Genomic DNA, 6,695 nt, shown 5'->3' on the forward strand with positions numbered 1-6,695 from the left:
GGTGACCCTGCTCAGAGGTAACAGGAGGTAGGGTGAGAGATGGGGAGCTCGGCTGCATTACGCTTTCATTCCTGGGACACAAAGCTGAAAAATGAGACATTTCAAGCCCAGAGCAGTGTTTTGTCTCATTCATGCTCCTGTTCCCACACAGCAGAGTCCTCTGTGTCCCCTCTCACCACGTCCCCTCTCGCACACATCATCTGAATCTGCCATCACCACTTTGCAGTCGGAGTTCCCCCCCTGCCGTGGCTTTAGAGGCTTCTTTGAGCCACTTTCAGTAACAGCAGAGAAGGAGAAAATCATCTGCTGAGAAGCAAATTACCACCTGGGAAACGAGAAGTTTCACTGCCTCCTCCCCAAATACCAGTCCATCCCACATAATTTCCTCCTCCGTGCAACTGCTTAAAGCAGCGTGGACGGGGGGCAAGTGTCCAGGGGGAGGTGAGCCTCATGTTCACGCGTTAGATGAGCTCTCACCAGCGGCAGAAGGTGGAGGAGGGCTCCCTGAAGCTTACGTGATGCTATGCCTGTGCTAGAAGGGAGGCAGAGCTGACGATGCCGGAGGTCTGCAACCTGTGCGCACCGCGGCTGTAATGTACAGTCAGTAATGGACAGAAATAGTAACTTACTGCTGGGAGAGGTTTTTCACCAAACTGCCATAGCATCTGTGGCTGCCTGGGCTGGTCTGCGAAAGAAGGCTCTAAAATACCTCCAAGGAGACGTGGGGATAAAAACACAGTCCTCCGCTGGAAAACTAAAAATCATTGATCCTTTAGAGATAGCGATTTATTCACGTTAGCTTTTATAGCATGTGATAATCTCCCTCTCTGCAGCATCCCCTCTGTGTTGCGAGGAGATAAATTACTTGTATCCCCCATTTCCCAAAGGAGAAAGCTGGCCTATCGCTCCTGCACCAGCTAAGCCCAGTGGTTGCCAGTGGTTTTAGCTCTCAGGCCACATAGATCAACATGCCCACTTCAGCTCAGGGTGGTGGTTTTCAGTTTGTACCTGACTTCAAGGCTTCCTGCTTCAACGCAACGACCCAGCCCCTGACGCCTTTGGGATCCCCACATATCTGGGGCTCCTGGGTGCTCCCGGCTTGCAGCAAGGAGAAGAAACCACAGCAAAAGGCACAGCAGGAGGCAGGCAGGAAGGCGTTAAGTCTTCGGTGCACTGGCTCTCCCCCTCCTGCAGTGGGGACTTCATCCTTTATTTATGGGCAGGCCTCCTCTCCATAAGAGACATTTAAATTTTTCAGCAAGGTCCGTGTCCCGTCACCCGGGGCAGTTTAAATTTTCACTCATTTCATCACGCGCAGACACCGGCACAGGCATCAGGAGGAGGACAGTAATTACAGCAGAAAAGGACAAAAATGAAAAAAAAAAAAAAAATCGGTTCTGCCATGATTATTCCCTATGTAAAATAGAATGATGTATATTTTACAAGATGAAAATGATCAGCCTGTTGCACCGCTCAGCACACAGACCAGAGGCAGTAAAAGAGCTTTTCGTTAAGGTGTTGTCTCAGCCGAAGCACGCTGCTGCTGGATACAGCCATTACATGGGAGGAAGCCCCACGTAGCGCCCAGCTGCTTTGGAGCACCACGTGCCCAATAACGACTGGTTGCTCACCACGAGGGAGCTCAAGAGATAAAAATCGCTTGGCACAGGAGTCTCCAAACTGACTTGTAACACGGGATGTTTCTGCGTAGGGTCCCAGCATCCAGCTTTTAAGGGCTCCGACATGCAAACACTTCCGAAGGCTTCCCCTCCTTTCCCAGCCACCCACCCCTGTGCACGGCATGGATGTCACCTTCCCACCCCTCCAGGTCACTGCCCACACTGGGGGGCTGCAAGGAGCCACCAGGCCTTGTGGACACCAGTTCCCCCAGCAGCAGAGCAGAGAGGTGGCACAGAAGTCCCCGCTTCCAGGCCACCACAGCATGGGAAAAGGGCACACCGCTGGGAACCCCACTCGTTGGTTCTGGAAGGAGAAATTAAAAGTTCGTTTGTTTTCTTCCGCATGTGGAAAGCCCTCTAATTGCACTGGACTCTTTGCCAGAGAAGGGTGTAATTAAAAGTGAATGGCTCCAAGTCCTTTATCGTCATGATTATTAAAGAAAGGTAAACACTGCATCAATATTCATTTAAACAGAAACAGAAAATGAAAGCCGGGGCTTGATCCTGGCTGACACTTCAGAATTTTGTAAATGAAGCTACGCAGCTAGGGAAATAAGAAGAATGACGACCTTGGAACAAAGCATCTGGGACAGGCTGGAGCCACCAACCATGCCTTGCTGCCTTTCCTCAGCACCCTGTCCCCAAAACCAGTTGCTCCAGGGGAAGGCACAGGATGCTGCAGGGCTGACAGGCACTGGGATTTACCCTTATCTGCCTGCTCACCTTTGCCTGCAGCACCGATGTACGTGTGCTGGTCGAGTCTCTCCAGGGATGCACAGATCTAACCGGATGCTCTCGATTACACCAGCAGCCCCCCTTCGGGCTGCCCCCTCCGCCAGCCGTTTCTGCTCCGTTCCTGCTCTCGGGGTGCATTTCTTGCTCTGATGTGCTCTTGGTAGCAGCACTCGGCCCCACACGCGGCTGCATCCTGGCAGGGGGAGAAACCTCCCGTGTGCAAATCGCGTTGTGATGCCACAAGCGTTTGGTATCGGGTTTTGTGCTCAAATACACCTGCAGGAGCTGCCTCCTGAAAGCATAATGCAGACGTTGCTTTCCGCAAACACAGCGCAAGGCACCGTCTCTCCCTGCCCACCCTCAGCACCGACAGCCTTCTCCTTCTCCCAAAAGCCCAGCTAGTCATCGGCTGGGTCTTTGTGTCTTGGAGGGCTTGGCTGGGGCATGAGTAAGAACCCAAACGTGCCTTGAATGGCATTGCACGCGAGGTTGTGTGCGAAAGCACAATCCACGGGCAGATCTTGAAGATAACGAATGGCCCATTGCAGGGCTCATAAACGCAGGTAGGTTGTTAAAATCCGCCCAGCGCTCCTGCCTCCAGCTACATGATCTATAGGTTGTTAAAATCCACCCAGCGCTCCTGCCTCCAGCTATGTGATCTATAAGCCGTGCTCCCCCTCCAGCCCCCAGAACATGTCTCGCATCGCCTCCCGCACCTCTAACACCAGGTGGCAGGTGATTAACAGGTTGTTAATGAGAGCAGGGCTGGTGTGTGTCGATAATATTCCACAGCCAGACCCACACAGCAGTGTGCAGAGGCAGGCAAATAGCTCTCCTGTCCCCAGAGCCCTTTTTGGCCAAGTCCTCTGCCATCAGCTCCCAGGCTCTGCACCGCTGCTCCTGGGGTGGACGCTGGCATCGGTGGCCTAAGGACTTGTTGGAGACACCTCCTTGCAGAAATCCCCCATAAATCTTTATGAACCTGGGGTCACCAACGCCTGGCAGGTGGATCCAGCCCATCACCTGCAGGGACAGGACTGCTCGCCACCGCAGGCTTATTCCAGCCATCGCGGCGTCACCGCCACCAAGCCTAGGAGCGATGCAGCAGCCTGACAGAGAGGGCTTCCCCGTGGGGAGCTTTGAGGGTCTGCTGGCCCCAGGAGAAAGCAGACGTCCAGCTCCTCCAGCAGCAGCAAGCCCCGGGTTCCCCAGGCTGTTAGTTTTCAGGCTTCCCAGGAGAAAGAGGCTGCGTTTAGGGCAGAGAGTTAGGTGCCCAAAGCAGGGGCTGCAGACCCTAATGCAGGGAGCTATGACCTGCAGGATTTGCTGTGAGTGCTCTGTAGGTGAGCAGTGGATGGTGCTGCCAGAACCATTCCTTGCAATGACTCATGCTGTGGTTTGGCACCGACCAGCTTCAGGCAAGCCAAGCTTTTGGGGAAAAAAAAAAAAAAGAGGGAAATAATGCTCTGAGTTTTTCTGCATCTTCTTTTTTTTCTCTCTCTTTTTTTTTTTTTTTCCCAGGAAAGCAAGGTCCTGCGAACAAACTGTTGATTGAGCTCAGCCAGCTCACATTATCTGTGCTCGGAGCGCGGCGCAGCGTGCGGCCCCCTCCAACGCCGCAGATTTGCTATCGTCCCCTGCCACCCGCGTAATCACTTCAGTCACGCCAGCCTCTGCCCCCGCTGCAATTTCACAGCCGCTCGGTCAGGGGGAAATCACGGCGATTCGGGCTTGTCTGCCAGCATTGCAAGAGCACGCTGCCTTTTGGAGGAGCACCGATGTGTGCAGAGAGGGGTGGGCACGGTGGGACCCTCGCCGGGGCCAGAGATCCCGGTGGTGGAGCTCTTGGATGAACCTGGATGAGGAAAGGGTGCTGGACATGGGCACTTGGGGTGGCAAACAGACCCCTTTCCTTGCCAGGAGCCCCCCTGGACTGAGGAGGGCTGAGGGCATCAGGCTGCAAGGCAGGACTGTGGGCTTCAAAGCCAGTCCCTGCCCCAGCTTTCCTCTGGACTGCTCCAAAAAGTCTTGTAGGTTTTTTTCTATCACAGGTGTGCAAACAGCGCTCTGCTTCCTGCCTCTGTGGGTGCTAAGTGCCTTAAATCCTCGCAGATCTCTGGCACTTCAGCAGTGGTGTAGGCACAGCCGAGCCCATATTCTGTCATACAGGTGGATGCTCCAGCACCTCAAATCTCAAAAGCATTTAGGGGCTTCCCTCCCAGCAAAATACAAAGGGTAACAATGCCAAAACACCCATCAGCCAGCGCCAGGACACATGGCTAAATACCCGCACAGTCACAGCTCTGGCAGCTGTCAAGAGCCGGCGAGGAAAAGAGGAGGAAGGAAGCTCAATATTTCCATCCGCAGCGTTATGGATCTGCTTTCCTCCCGCAGCCGGGCGCAGCATCGATTTCTTGTGAATAGCCACCGGGCTGTGCTGCTGGCGCGCTGGAGGTTTCCAGGTCCCTTCCCAGGGATGCTGCGGCTACCCCAGCAAAAAAAAAAACAAACAAAAAACAACTCTGCGAGGGGCCGGGGCAGGACGTGGGATGGGATCGGGGGGCTGCAGCTCACCTGTCCCCAGCAGCCCCCCCCCGGTGTCGCGCAGCGCTCGGGCCGCTGTCCCCGCAAGCAGGGGTCCAAGTGCCACCTAGCGGCACGGGGACAGGCGCACTGCCAGCCTTCCTCCGGCCCCCTCTGGGCGTCCTCCCCTCTCCCAGCACCCCGCGCCCTCCCTTCCCCACCCCGTGCGCCCTCCTCCTCTCCCCAGCCCCGCGTCCTTCCTTTTTCCCACTGCCATGCGTGTTTGCCATGCTGCGCATCCTCGTTTTCCCCCCTGCTTTAGGGGTCACCTCCGCCTGGGGCTGTCACAACACAGGAGCAGGCTCTAAAAGCGGGGGACAGCAAAGACAGCAAACGACCTGCCTCATCTCAAGCTCACGAAGCAGGGAGATGGTTTTGCAAGGGGACCGTCTGCCCCGCTTGGGCACCTGGGGGTCTCCGTTGTCACCCCATGCTTTGCCACTCGGAGATGTCCCCAAGGAGGGTCTTGCTGCCTCCATAGGGCTAGGGGTCCAGAGGGATCCCCCACCCCAGCAGGGGGCTGTTGGCCCACCAGCAGCTCCCCAGGGGTGCCTTTGGTGGGACCCCATCAGCGGTGAGAGCCACGAGGGGGCTCCAGGAGCCCATCTGAGCCGGGTGCTGGGAGCTGAGCTCCCATCTCCTGGAAGCTGGGCTCCTCTCCAGCAGCCGGGGTGGAGGAGAGCAGGAGAGATGTCGCGGTGCTGACTCGGAGCCAGGGCTTTTGCCCCTGTCATCATGCCGAGGAGCAGCGAGCACGCTGCAAGGGCACGATGCGGGACCTGAGCGAGGCTGTGGCACGGGCTGTGCTGCACTGACCCAGCGGGGACGCAAGCTTTTTGCCAAACACTGGTGTTTGGAGTATGATCATTTACACCAGCTGTGGATTCATCACTGCTCCTGCAGGGCCGGATTTATTCCTCACAACTGTTTTATTGCTGTCTTACTCCACGGAGTGCATGGTGTTATTTCCAGGAGGTGAATCTGGCCCCAGCATTAACAAACTGCCTTGGGTAATGCTGCTGAGCTCTCTCCTAGACAAGCATCGTGGGCACGCAGAAGTAGCTCCAGGGACCATCTCTTTGAGGATGGAGGCAGATAAAGCAGGTCCAAGCCCATCTGCTGCTTTGTCACAGTTTAACTCAGCTGTCCCACCAGCACTTGGGGAAAAAGCACTTCTTGTTAGAGACTCTGCGTGCCCACTCCTGTTACTCCGTGGCCAGGCCTCATAAAACATGTACACGAGTCCCTGGTGTGGCAGGGCTAAGATTGACATCCCTGGCATCGCCAATAGCCATGACGGGCCCTCCTCTTGGACAGGTGGGAGCAATCCCAGAGGAGGCATTGCAGGTGGAGCAGGTTCCCCACCTCCCCTTGCCATTCCCTCCCCACCCTGCAGCAAAGGAATTGCATTGCTTTAGGGGCTGGCGATGACCTGGAGTGCCAAGCCAGGATGCTGGGTGGCACGGGCACACGGGGACAGACATCTCACAGCACGCAGAGCCTGGCTGGAGGTCAGCCAGCCCCGGAGCAGGGCCAGCTCCATGGCAGAACAGCAGCCGCCCGTGCAAGGCTGGCATCCCGAGCACGCCGGTGGGAATTTGGTGGGAATTTGCTTCCTGGAGGCAGGGAGGTGAGCGGGCAGTGCTCGTGGGAGGGGTGTTTGCAGCATATGAGCAAGCAGCACAGAGTGCTGCTGCT

The sequence above is a fragment of the Anser anser genome (assembly GCF_964211835.1).
Source record: "Anser anser genome assembly, chromosome: 9".
Lineage (NCBI taxonomy): Eukaryota > Metazoa > Chordata > Aves > Anseriformes > Anatidae > Anser > Anser anser.